Genomic DNA, 14,430 nt, shown 5'->3' on the forward strand with positions numbered 1-14,430 from the left:
ATCCGCGGACGCTGGAGCATTTCTTTGGTTCTACGCACGGAGGGATGTGGAAGCTGCTTTTTAAGGCACGGAAGAGCAGCTGGCCCATGGAGACCGAAGACATGGGTATCAGCATCGTGTATCCGGCCTCTCCAGTAAGTGTTCGGTTCCCCCCGAAGACATATCGAGTCATATGTTTACACACATATTGGGTCTATGTCGAACTCATCAACCCGTCTCTTCTCGCAGGGTTGGACCAAGAAGTCGGAGCGGATCAAGTGTCTGGCTCCATTGCCCGAAAACTGAGTTACTCCTCAGCTGGAGAGGATGCTAGTTCCGGCGGCTGATCAACCGCCGGAGAAGAGGAGCAAGGGGCCCAAAAACGGGCCCGGCCGCAAGGGCCTTCCGGCTGCACTGTCCGGAGAGGTCGAGCCCGTCTCCTCTCGCGAGGAAGACGAGGACGAAGAAGAGGAGGAGGAGGAGGAGGAGGAGGAGGAGGTGGAGAGCGACTTGCCCATCAGGACGAGGAGGGGGTAAAGGACGGCCCCCAAGGACTTAGAGGGGGCGACGCCGAAGAAAGGGCGGAGTGCTCCTCTCGGATAGTTCGGACATAGAGTTCGAACACAATCCAGGGCGGGCCCAAAGGGAGAAGTCCCTGGCCGAGACGTAAGTTTTAGAAATTCTCTCGTTCAATTATTTTAATCTGACTTTGTCGTTCTCATCCTCCTTTATACTTTTCAGCCCTCTGCGTGAGATCCCGATCCCCTCTTCTTTGACGGGGAACTCTTTAGCCCCTGAGGAGGCGGAGAGTGACGGCCCTTCTAGCGCCCTTTCTTCCCCCGCCATGGAAGACACCGAGGTGTCATCCCAACGGCCATCTCCTGGCCAGGGAGGGGCGAACGAGATAGTCCGAAAGGATCCGGAGGACAACACCACGGGCGTTGTAGAGCGGGACGGAGTCTCAGGGGCTACTGCCCAGCGGCGTAATATTTTTATGTTTGACAGGCTTCGAAGCTGGCGGCTACTGCCCAGGCCGCTAAAATTGCCGAGCTCAATCGGAAGCTCCGGCTATCTGACGAGGAACTCGACCGTACCAAAAAACGGTTCGAAGAAACCCAAGGTGTGCGGTGTGTCAGTATATCCAGAAATTATGTTTATGTGTAGTCGGTCTGAAACAGACTAAGGATATTATGAATATAGTTGCAGTTGGCACAGCCGAGGTCGAGTCCCTCAAGGGCGCCCTTGCCAAAGCCAAGAAGGAGGCAAATGTGAACAAGGTGGTCGCGGACAATGCGACCAAGGCTCTGGGGGAAGAGCAAACTACCCGCCGAAAACATGAGGTGCGGGTGGAAGAAATAGAGCAGGAGCTCAAGGACGCCATCGCAAGGTGTGAGTCCTTGGAGCAGAAGAGTTCGAAGATGGCCTCCGGGCTCACCAAATCTCTCGAGAGTCTGAAGGAGGCCTGGCTTGATGCCCAGGGCGCTCGCCAGGAGATACAAGAGGCAAAGCAGATTGCGGCTGGTAAGGCCTTTATCATGCAGAGTAGTTATAGTAGTAAGAGGTATACTTTACTGACCAGAGTTTGGAGTTCTCCAGGCGCCTTTGCTGATCTGCCGAGGAGCATTTCGGATGCCGCCGCATTCTTTCGAACCGAACAGGGGAGCTCGATGGAGAAGTTATTCTTGTTGCAGTACCTTGCGCTAGAACTTCACGTGGCCCTGAGCGACCAGCTGAAGCAGTTGTCCGAGCTGCACAGGGTGGCCGAACTGGCCATGAAGGATGTTATAATCCGCTTGTGGCCAGCCGATCCCATCCCAAATAGTCACTTCGTACTCGTGCAGCGGCTAGTGGAGGCACTTCCTCGGATCGACGCCCTCATGTGGTCGTCCTGTATTGAGGGTGCTCAGATGGCCTCTGCCCGTGTTAATGTGCAGTGGGAAAAAATGAAGGCCACTGACATTGCTACCGTAGGGCCGCCTGAAGGGAAAGAGCACCGGTGGCCGGAGAATTATTTTGAAGAGGTCCTCGAGAGAGACCGCCTTGTGGAGGGGCAGTTTTCGAAGGATGTCATCTTTGAATAGTAGATTCCGGTTTGTAAGAGTCATGTAATGAACTCATTGTGTACGATATCTATGATTTAGTTTATCCTCCTATTTTTCTGTTTATATGTCTGAAAGTTACCAGTCGTCGGCTTCAGCCCCCATGTAAATATTACAGGGGTGTTCGTTATTGCATGACCGCACTTAATCCAACTTCTTGGTACAATGTAGGAGGTGTCTTGCGAGGTGAACTAGGCAATCAGACAATGCAGCTTTAGTACTTTCACTTAGCCATAAGAGTCCATTGATGGCGCTAAGTACTATCCCCTTGTTGCATGATCGGCGAGCCGGGGTACAGCGCCTTTGCAACGCGGCTGGTCAAAAACCCAGCCTCTCGTATAACACGGCATAAATCGCGAGTGATTCGTAGTGTAACAGTAAGTCACTGGTTCACTGACCCGCTCTCGCTTACCATGATAGTCAGTTTTCGGCTTTCTCAACTGAGGTATTTGACCGGACGAACCAAAAATACAATCGCAGTAGTTCTCCCTTTACCACGTTAGCCGAACTTGCGGAACGTAAGGTGGCAAACACAGGAGCCGGGCAACCCAACTATAGACCAAAGACATGGTTCGGAGCGGATGCATATAACGCAATATCCAGGACGCTAAAGAGTTCCCTATGGGTGTAAGGACTTAATCAATTTAGCGGGGCCGAGTACAGCCCATAGCACGTGTCGAACCACGTGTGGCATTCGAATATGTGGAATAGCGCAGATGAAAAGGAAAAAAATTCAACGCCCAACCGAAAAGGTGGTAATCATCTATGCCCTTTGTATCTTTATTGATATCTCAGACAATGCCATTCAACACTAAGGTCATATTACATGCCTAAAGAAGAGAAAATTTTACATAAGGGAAAGTCCAACACAGCGCCTAAAAACCATAGTTCGGAAAAGAAACTTTAATGATGTCATGCCGCACGTCTGTGCCTTTCCTTCTTAGTAGTGAGTCCTTTGAGAGGAGTGTTTGATGGCTGGGACATACTAGCCTTAAAAGGATCTCCTATTACAACCATCCTGTAGGTAGGGCTCTTGATGAACCTGCATTTTTTTAAAGGAAGGGTTGTTATGCGGTCCATTTATGGTCAAGCCGTTCAATGGACCTATTCCGTAGTTGTGCCTCCGGCGTCGCCCAGGGTATTTTTAGTGCGTAATTATGTACGCGCGGTACCTGAACTGCCACCTGGTGGGACGATCGGCGGAGGCCAAACTGCTAATCAATGTCTGAATCCGCTGATTTATGCACGGACCGGACTCGTTTGGATGCGTCATTGACTTTATTGGCTTGTGAACTGCTCGGCTTGATAAGGCCACTATACACTTCGACTGTAAGGGCCGCGGTGTGTTCTTTAGTATGGAGTGATCGCTCCTTATTACCATTGATTGTAATAATGCCGCAGGGTCCGAGCATTTTGAGCTTCAAGTAAGCATAATGCGGGACTGCGTTAAAGCGGGCGAAGGCAGATCGTCTGAGCAGTACATGGTAACCACTGCGGAAAGGGACGATGTCGAAGATTAACTCTTCGCTGCGAAAGTTAGCTGGGGAGCCGAATACTACCTCCAATGTGATGGAGCCCGTACAATGGGCCTCACTCCTGGTATCACACCTTTAAAGGTAGTGTTACTAGGCTTGATTCGTGATGGGTCAATCCCCATCTTTCTGACAGTATCTTGATAGATTAAGTTGAGACTGCTTCCTCCATCAATAAGGACTCTAGTGAGGTGGTATCATTTGATCATTGGATCAAGGACCAGGGCGGCCGAACCCCCATGACGGATACGAGTTGGGTGGTCCCTGTGATCGAAGGTGATCGAACAGATTGACCATGGGTTGAACTTGGGGGCGGTAGGCTCTACGGCATAGACGTCTCGTAATGCGCGTTTGCGCTCCCTTTTGGGGATGTGAGTGACATATATCATGTTCATTATTTTCACCTCGGGGGGAAATTGTTTCTGACCCCCAGTGTTCAGCTGACGAGGCTCATCATCGTCTTTGCTTGGGGGACATTTTCCCTTGTGTTCAGTATTTAACTTACCGGCCTATTTGAAGGCCCAATAGTTCCTGTTGGTATGATTTGCAGGCTTATCGGGTGTGCCATGAATCTGACAGGGCCTCTCAAGGATTTTATCTAAGTTGGATGGCTCATCCTTGCTTCCTTTGAAAGGTTTCTTCTACTGACCAGACTTAGGACCGTGGAATCCGGCATTGACTGCCGTATCGTCTGTGTTGTCGGTGATGTTATTCCGACGTTTGTTTTTATTGCGGCGAGGTTTACCATTGCCATCCCGCACCTCAGACGTGCCGGGGTCACCTGAGCTGTTGCTTCTATGAGCCAAATAGTTGTCTTCGTCCGTGCAGAAGCGGTTCATGAGTGTCGTTAACGCAGCCATGGTCTTCGGCTTTTCCTGCCCGAGGTGTCGGGTGAGCCATTCGTCACGGACGCTGTGCTTAAAATCCGCTAAGGCTTTGGCGTCCGGACAATCTACAATCTAGTTCTTATTAGTAAGAAACTGATTCCAAAGTTTGCGGGCTGATTCGCCTGGCTGCTGGATTATATGACTCAAGTCGTCAGCATCCGGAGGCCGGACATAAGTGCCCTGGAAGTTAGCCCTAAAGGCGTCTTCCAAGTCTTTCCAGGTTCCAATGGAGTTTTCTGGGAGGTTGTTTAGCCAGTGTCGTGCTGGTCCCTTCAACTTTAGAGGGAGATATTTGATGGCGTGGAGATCATCTCCTCGAGCCATGTGAATGTGGAGAAGAAAATCCACAATCCAGACGGCCGGATCCGTCATACCATTGTACGGTTCGATGTTTAAGGTTTAAACCCTTCCGGGAACTGATGGTCCATGACCTCATCAGTGAAGCATAGGGGGTGTGCGGCCCCTCTGTATCTCACAATGTCGTGGCGGAGATCGGCTGACCTTTGAGTTCGGCACTGATCCTAAACATAGTAACGGTCGTCGTGCCGAGCTTCATGGCCATTGTCTCGCGCTAGGGCACGCCCTCTTGATCCGTGGATTGATCTGGTCTGACCAGCTTTATTGGCTAGGTCGTGTTGCAAGTCATAAGTATAGCCCGTGGCTGTAGTCTCCCTGCCTCTTCGGCGAGGGGCGCGAGTTGGTATTCGGCTTGATATGCCGCTCTATCCCGTCCATGTGGTGGTCGGTCTGGTTGGTCTGCCTGATTGTATTTCGATGGTATTGGTTCAAGGACTTCGTCGTCGAATTGAGGCAGCAACTTGCGCCTAGAGTAACTTTTGATAGGTCGCTCATGGTCATATTCCTCAGCGGCCAGGACCTTAGTCCACCTTTCATTCAGCGTGTCTTGCTCTTCTCTGCGCTGCTGCTGCTTCCTCTACAGGCTCTGAGTTGTAGCAATGAGTTGCCTCTTGAAGCGTTCTTGGTCGAGGGGTTCCTCTGGGATGATGAAGTCTTCGTCACCGAGGCTGGCCTCCTCTTCCTGCTCATCTTCGGATTCTGGTACGTAGTTGTTGTCCTCCTCATCTTTGTTGTCAACATGTTCGGGTCTGTTCTCACCTTCTTCCTGCTCGTCATGTTCGGATGTGGGCTCGATAAGGTGTTTGGCATATTCGGCGCCATCCGGCGTCTCGTTGTCTCCGGTGCCGGTATTACTAGCCCTCGCCCGACGCAATCGTGAGCGACGCCGCTGACGTCAGCACTGGTGGTTTATCGACGGGTCTGTCCTCATCTGGGCTTGGGTTCTCCTCGTCGTTCTTCGAAGTGTACATCATGTACACATCGTAGGTTGAGGTGACCGTCCAACGCCCCATGACGGGTGGGACTTGGCTTGGTTCCGCGTCAACATTGTCGTCCATACCGTCGATCTCTTCGGATGCAAAATCTAGCATGTCAGTTAAGTCCTCGATAGTGGCTATCAAGTGGGTAGTGGGTGGTCCGTAAAATCCCCCTCTCTCAACCCCCAGTCCGAGCCGGGTGCAGTTCGGAGGTAAAGCCTTCGTGATGGTGAGAGACTGCATTAGACCCAACGCTTCTTCTAAGAGCGGGAGTGGGACCGGAAACCGCGGTTCTGCCGCACTGTATTCGTCATGGAGCGCCTGATCGGACTCGCTAAGCGCAGACCTCGGCAGTTCGGAACGATTGCCCAGGGCCAGGTCTAAGCCTACGTCTGGGTCTCTTGTAGGAAGTTCGATAAGGGGAAGAAGTCTGGCGGGGTTTACGCTCCCGTCTTCAGACGATGAGACCTGCCCCGGATCTAAGGCCGAGGCAAGTACTTGTGTTGACCCCTGGACGAGATCCGACAGGGGATCCGAAGAGTCTTCTTGGATGGGAAGCAGAGTGGCGGCCGAGGCCGCGAACCCATCGAAGACCAAGTCTCCTCGAATGTCAGCGACATAATTCAGGTAACTATTGACTTGCTCAAGGCGGCCGATTGAGTTGGCTCGAAGCACAAAGACAGCGAACACAAAAACCTGTCCAGGAAGAAAATTCTCCCTGGATGCAGCGTCACCATTGACGAAGAGGTGAGCCATTGATCCTTCTATCAAAGATACATCAGAGCTCTCAATGAAAGCACCAATATCGGTGTCAAAACCAGCAGATCTCGAGTAGGGGGGCCAAAGTTGTGCGTCTGGAGATCAATGGTAGCAATGGAGAAGGGACACAATGTTTACCCAGATTCGGGCCCTTTTAATGAAGGTAAAAACCCTACTCCTGGTAGATTATATTTGAGGGTATAGGGGTTACAAGAGTTGATCTACCACGAGATCGATTCGGCTAACCCTAGTTAGCTAGCCTAGCAATGTTATGATCCTGCCTCCGCTCTAACCCTCCGGTTTATATAGACACCGGAGGGGCTTAGGGTTTGTACAAAGTCAGTTTTACAGAAAGGAACAATATATCCGAACACATATACTTGCCATCCATGTATGTGAGAGTCCACACCGGATACGGGAGAGGATCTTCGGTCCTATATCTTGATGGTCCATCAGTCCGGCCCACATCAGTAGACTGGACGCCCGAGGACCCCTTAATCCAGGACTTCCACAACAGGCAAGGACAATTAATGGAGCTATTGGCAGTGCGTGGTGCTGTTGTCATAAGATGTGACTTGTGAGGATGGTGACAGACCTTGGGAGTGTCCCAAACTCCGGATTTTGGTGGTGTTACTGTTCTTTCTCCCTATCAAAGACTTTGTCGGGTGGTCACGACCAGCTTTTGTTGTGTCTCGTCAACCTGCTCAGCGTGCATGGTCATCACTCAGCATCGATCAGGACTGCGCGCATATGCGGCTATTGCGAACGAGGCAAGTGGAGGAGACGACATAGCATACCTTTGATTCGGTGGGGTACTTCTCAAGTTTTTTTTTGAAAAGGAGGTTATTCCCCTGCCTCTGCATCCGAAAGATGCATGCTAGCAGTAAGGCGGTAGTCATGGTGATCCTTTGCTTAGGGGACGGGGGGGGAGGGTAATTTAGGCCCGACCCTCATTGGTTATACCTGGCAATGGCGGCACAAATGGAGTTTTCTAGGTGAAAATCCATGTTCTAACCTTCGGTGATTGGATCCGAGGATGGTGACGCCTGCTTGTCATTCCCTTCTTGTAGGTGTCATTTTTGAAGAACCTTTCTGGTAGTCCTTATGTTGTAAGAAATGGTTGACGGTGATGCTCACTATTGTATTTCGTCAATTTCTATTTCCTTTACTTTTGGTATTCTTTCCCTCCACATAAGCATAACTTTGGTCTTATACAACCGTACTTTTTGCCGGCGTTATTATTTATGTGTGTTGTATATTGGCTGTGTGCATCCTATTTCTGCAAAAGATGGGTGTACACTCCTCCTGATTGTGTGGCTTGATGCGAAAGAAAAAGAACTTCCATATGAGCTAGCTAGCAGGGGAGAGACCGAAAGGGGAGCTTTGACTCATAGGCCTCGTCCTCTGCCGGAGCCACAACCAAACTGAATCCACGCTCAGCTCAACTCAGAAACAGATGGACAACTACACCGGCATCCCCGGCTCCGACGTCATGCGCAGCGACCCCGACGGCCGGCTCGTAGCCGTCACGTACATCCAGCGAGGGGAGCAGGTGGACGAGGCCGTGCGGAGATCATGAGGCACCGGTCGCTACCCCAACTTCGTCCGCCTCACGTGAGACGTGGATTTTTAGAGCACTTGCAACCCGGCCTGCTATCCTAACTTTTCAATATCACTTTAAGATTCGTACGACACAATTAACTTTCTATATTAATTTCTCCTTTTTTTAGTTTTTCTCGTATAGAACATATCTTGATGTTCAAACCTTTGCAGGTGGCAAAACTTACTAACCAGAATATAGGATAAATCTTTCAGAATTTTTGTCCCACATAAATACAAAAAATATGATTTTTTTAATCGAACAAAACTTATTTTGTATATTTATGTTTGACAAAAAGATCTAAAAGATTTATTCTAAATTCTAGTTAGAAAGGTTTGCCACGCTACATAGATTTTAACTTCAAGATATGTTCTGTGTGAGAGAAACAAAAAACAAAAACGTATTTACACGAATCGTGATGCGGAAAATGGATGGCTAGATAGAGAGGGCCGAGTGCAGCTCTATCATATATTTTCGCGCCTCAGGGAGCTCGTCTCACCTGAGGCACCGGTCGCTACCCTAACTTCGTCCGCATCACGTGAGACGTGGATTTTTAGAGCACCTGCAACTCCGCCTGCTATCCTAACTTTTCAATATCACTTTAAGATTCGTACGACACAACTAACTTTCTATATTAAATTTTCCTTTTTTAGTTTCTCTCGTATAGAACATATCTTGATGTTCAAACCTTTGCAGGTGGTAAAACTTACTGCCCAGAATATAGGATAAATCTTTCAGAATTTTTTGTCCCACATAAATACTAAAAATATGAATTTTTTTTAATCAAACAAAACTTATTTTGTATATTTATGTTTGACAAAAAGATCTGAAAGATTTATTCTAAATTCTAGCTAGAAAGGTTTGCCACGCTACATAGATTTTAACTTCAAGATATGTTCTGTGTGAGAGAAACAAAAAACAAAAATGTATTCACACGAATCGCGATGCGGAAAATGGATGGCTAAATAGAGAGGGCCGGGTGCAGATGCTCTATTATATATTTTCACGCCTCAGGGAGCTCGTCTCACCCCGACGCACCTCGTCGTCGTCTTAGAGCATGCCCCGCGCATCCATCAGCAGGTCTGCACTAGTAGAAAAAAAATCATTAGTCCCAGTACGTAAGGCCCATTTGTCCCGGTTTCCAAACCGGGACTAAAGGGTCGGCACTAACCCCCCCCCCCCCCCCTCCCCCATCAAAGGATTTAGGCATAGTGGAGGCCAAAACACAATGATAAAGAATCCGGTGCGGAAGAATAAGTATGATAACATTGTATAGTGTCCAACCGCTTGGACACTATACAAACATCATTATGTTTGCAATGGTTAAAGTTGGTTTCTAAAAATTTCAACAAGATCAAAAAACAACTTAGCATTATCCACTAGTAGAAAACAGGGCATACATTCGGGCCAGATAAGCCCATTAGTGCCAGTTCAGTCACGAACCAGGACCCATGGGGCCAATGGTTCCGGTTCGTGAGGCCAGGGGGTCTGCCTGACCTCGTGGGGGCATTGGTCCCGGTTCGCCTGGACCCTTTGGTCCCGGTTGATGGGACGAATCGGGACCAATGGTCCTCGCTCCTGACCCACCACCATTGATACCGGTTGGTTGCTTGAACCGGGACCAAAGGGCGACCTTTAGTCCCGATTCGTGCCACGAACCGGAACCAATGAGTTGCCTATATACACCCCTCGCCCGCGAGTAGAGCACTCCACTGCTTTGTTTTTTCTGGCCGCCGAGGAAAGAGCTCTGTGGTGCTCTAGCTCACCTCCTATGTACATGAGGTGTTCGATGAAATGCCCGAACCACACTAGTTAAGCTTTCTCCTCTCGAAGCTCGACCTTCAAGCTCCATTTTTCTCGAGATTTGTCTAGGTTTAGCGGTCCGTCACGTCCCGTCCCCGTCTTCACCGCCGTCGATCGCCCGCGCTGATCTCATCGCCGGCACCACCGTGGTGAGCCTCTTGTTCTTATATTCTTTCTGAAAGAAAAAATTCTTAACATTCCACTCTGGCACTACAAAAACAAGATTACATTTGAATTAATCTTTATGATATTTGACGCATTTTTCTCTTCATAATTACAAGTCTTAGAATTAGCATCACATGTCACAACCAAAAGAATTAATATTTCGTTGTATAATTTTGATATATACAAGATAAAAGTTAAGAGAGATTAGTAGAAGTTGTAAACTAGAAAGTAATACGCAGTGCTAACCTTGGCTAGTTCGTCACTTGGGAATCGACTAGTATAGTCACTGCACGATCGCTCGTCAACTGTAAGGAGCCAGCGTCTCTGAAATCTGAATGATCTGATCTCAATCTAATCACAAGCCAAATTCAGATAATAAGAAAACCAACACATCATGCCTAATTTACATTACCTATCTGTGAGGACAAAAAATAAACTGTTGCCCCTAATTAATTCCATCTGAATCATGAATTTCTGCAGCCTAATACTCCCGAAACACGGATCAGTTTGGCGGTGTTGTTGCGTGTACAAATTAACGAAGACTCACTGGAGAATATTTCTTGCTCTTTGCCGCGGTTGCCTGCGTCGGCGTCGAAACGATGGGATCCCCTCGTCAGCTTCCAAAACAACTTTCGATACCACGACGGCGTCGAAACTAATAAGTCCCACGATACCACGTTCGACGCAGGAGGGGGGAGGGGGCCGCTCGTCCCCCTAGCTCCGCCCCTCCCCCCTAGTCCCGGTTGTGTTACGAATCAGAACTAAAGACCCTCCATGTGGCCGCTCTCTGGAGCTCCACCTTTAGTCCCGGTTGGTACTAAAGAATTTTTTTTGAAATTTTATTTTTTGAAAAAAAGATTGATTTTTATTTTGATTTTTTACTTATTTTTAAATTTCTGAATGATACCACTCATTTCAAATCATCTAACTTCCCGGCCGGTCACCCATCCTCTTACTACTCTAGCCTTGGCATGCTTAACATTTGAGTTCTATTCCCTCTAGTTTTCAAGTCTGCAATTGTTGTTTTCTTAACAATGCTATGCTGTCAATCCTATTAACCCTTAGGAGTTGAACTTGAGCATTAAGCACCGTTTGATTTTGAAACTACTATTCTATAAAACAATAATATTTATTAACACTAATATTTTTGAATAAGTAGTTTGACCATAATTTAACCAGATTTGAAAATAGTTTGACCACAGTTTGATCAAAAGTCAAAAAAACTAACAATACTTATTTATTAACACTAATATTTCTTGAATAGGTAGTTTGACCATAGTTTGACCACAATTTGACCAGATTTGACCATAGTTTGACCAAAAATCAAAAAACTAAAAAAAATTATTTATTAACACTAATATTTTTCGAATAAGTAGTTTGATCACAGTTTGACCAGATTTAACAAAAAGTCAAAAAACTGAAATTTGAGCATATCTTTTTTTTCCTTTCAAAATTTGAGGATTCTAAAAATTTGCAAACAAGCCTATAGCTATCAAAATCGGATGCATATTTTCGTGTTGATTTTTTGATATATTATGTGTTTTTTTGACATCGTATGCAAAATATATGACCGTTTTTACTTTTTCATAACACTTTTTTATAAACCATGTCGAAATTTAAGTTTTTTAATTTTTCTAACTAGTAGATGTAGTAACATAACTACATCTCGAAGGATTTTAATTTTTGAAGTTTTTATCATTTTCTTTTGTTTTTTACAAAACTAAAAAGGCGATAAACAAGGGAGGGGTAGAGTTTAAACCTTTAGTCCCGGTTCCTGTCTCAAACCGGGACTAAAGGTCTAACCTTTAGTCTCGGTTCCTGTCTCAAACCGGGACTAAAGGTCTGACCTTTAATCCCGGTTTGAGGCACGAACCGGGATTAAAGGGCATTACACCCGTTAGTCCCGGTTCCTGTCTCAAACTGAGACTAAATGTCTCATTTGAACCGGGACTAATGCCTTTCCAACGCCTTAGCCGCTCGAACAAGGACTAATGCTTACATTAGTTTCGGTTCGTGATGCAACGGGGACTAATGTGTACATTGAGCTGTGACCAAAGCCCTGTTCTCTACTAGTGCCGGGACGCCGGCCGGTTCAGCGAGAACGAGGTGCCCCCCGGTCAACTCCTCCATTATTGGTTCCTACCAACCATTTCCTACGCCATGGTGTTTCTTTCTTTGTACCTACCGACCGTCAAAGCTTGTGCCATTTTTTCAGGCGCGTCTGCTGTTCCGGCAACTGGTATCAGGGGTCAGCTACTGCCACTCCATGGTACACCAGTGCTCTTCCCCAACCCATTGACAGCTTGTTAAGTAGATGGGGCTGTACTGAAACTGTGCCGTACGTCTTATTTTGTGAAGCAAGTATGCCAACGTGAGTTGTGACCTGAAGCTGGAGAATATCGTGCTAGACGGGAGCTGCACCGGGCCTCCTCCTCGCCTCAAGATATACGGCCCCGGCGTTTCAAAGGTACTCAAAGACAGAGACTTCGTTCTCACTTCAGCAGTAGTCCACTTCATATTTGCTCTGCTAGATGCCAAACTCGAGAGTTATATTTTCTGCCTGAACCTCTGTTGCTTCATTGGTCCGTAGCGTGAGTCGCAGCCGGGAAACAGCGTCTGACCAAACACGGGTGTACTGTGTACATCGCTCGTGAGGATTTTCAGCAAAGGGAATATGATGGCAAGGCATACATACGTACATACGTACGTACATACATACATACATATTGGAATTCAGTTCAATGTTGATACGTTACACATACATACATGGATTCGATTGAAAGCTCATACATATCGGGAACTATTTCTCTGTTAATTTCTCAATGTAGATCCCCGATGTGTGGTCCTGTGGAGTGACGCTCCTACGCCGTGCTAGTCCGCGCTTACCCCTTCCAGTGACCTGACGACGAGCCTATAAACTTTAGGAAGAAAATTCATGTTAATTTCTCTGTTTCGGCATCTAACTCGCTGTTCCATCTCCATCCATTCTCATCACAAAACTAACGAGAGCTTGATACTGACAGAGGATACAGAGCGTGGAATACTCGGTTCCATATGACCTGCACGTATCTGCCGAGTGCTGTGACCTCATTTCTAAGATCTTTGTTGCTGACCGAGCTAGCTATGTCTATGTAACGTTGTTTGAGGAATTACATATATTTTTGAGTGGTGTTATATTATTTCCTTTCAGATACTACTACCGAATAACTATCGTGCTGATTATGAAATACAGAGAATCATGGTGCCTGAGATAAGAAATCATCCATGGTTCTTGAAGAATCTTCCGGCTGATGATAGCCCGATGAGCACCGAGGAGGCAGAGCAGCCGATGCAGAGCATGGATGAGATCATGCAGATCCTCGCACTGGCAGAGGCACCATATCCCGGCGATACTGGCGATGACATGGAAGAATTTGTAGATTGAGACCCATATCTTGACATGACCACATGCTAGTGTGCCTCGTATATATTTTCAAACAAATTGCATCTGTTTCAAGGTCTGAAATCATAACATATACTCACTTAGATACATCCATATCTACACAAATTTAAGACAAGAATTTTGGGACGGAGGAAGCATATAGCAGCAGGAAAACTATAGAGCTACAATAACTAAGTGGCAAGATGGCCAAAAGGGAATAAATTTGAGTACGGCCAGTTGGGCTGCCCATGGTTGATTCCTCCCAAAACTGTTTTTTTTTTCAGGGAAAATGTTACTGTTGTTAACGTGGTGGTTTCCGCACTTATAATATTGCACAACATTTTAGCTTTTTGGGTTAATTAACAATGTTGTTGTAATATTGTATGAATATGCGGCCAATATGAGAACTTGTAGATTATGTTGAACAATGTTTAATTTTTGAACCCTTTAATTACAGGACATGATACTAGTGCAGTGTTTCGGTGCCCAGACTCATCTGCACCCCTCAGAAAAAAAATCTCAAAAAGATTGAATATAAGGACAATGTGGACTTTTGAGAAGTTTTTCAAAAATTTACGGGAACTTTCACTTTTTGGCACATGGGTCGCGTGGTGGGTTATGGGTTGTCGATCAGTCAAAAACCAGTACATGGTTGTTTTTGCCTGGTTTTGACAGTTCGAGGTTGTAAAATAGACGGTTTTATAGTTGAGGGTTGCATACTAGACTTCAGTGCTAATTCGAGATGGTAACATGGACTTCTCTCGAAATAATATTTTTTTTCTTAAATATGCACGAATGTGCATATCATATATTAAAAAAGAAAGGCAAAGAAAGCTTTCACCAACTATTAC

The 14,430-nt window shown here is 46.7% G+C and overlaps 1 pseudogene; it reads left to right on the top strand.

The window, feature by feature from the left end:
- Positions 1-8,046: 8,046 nt before the first annotated feature.
- On the top strand, positions 8,047-13,612 carry LOC119342071 (annotated as a pseudogene).
- Positions 13,613-14,430: the final 818 nt, after the last annotated feature.

This window comes from Triticum dicoccoides, chromosome 7B (assembly GCF_002162155.2).
Source record: "Triticum dicoccoides isolate Atlit2015 ecotype Zavitan chromosome 7B, WEW_v2.0, whole genome shotgun sequence".
NCBI lineage: Eukaryota > Viridiplantae > Streptophyta > Magnoliopsida > Poales > Poaceae > Triticum > Triticum dicoccoides.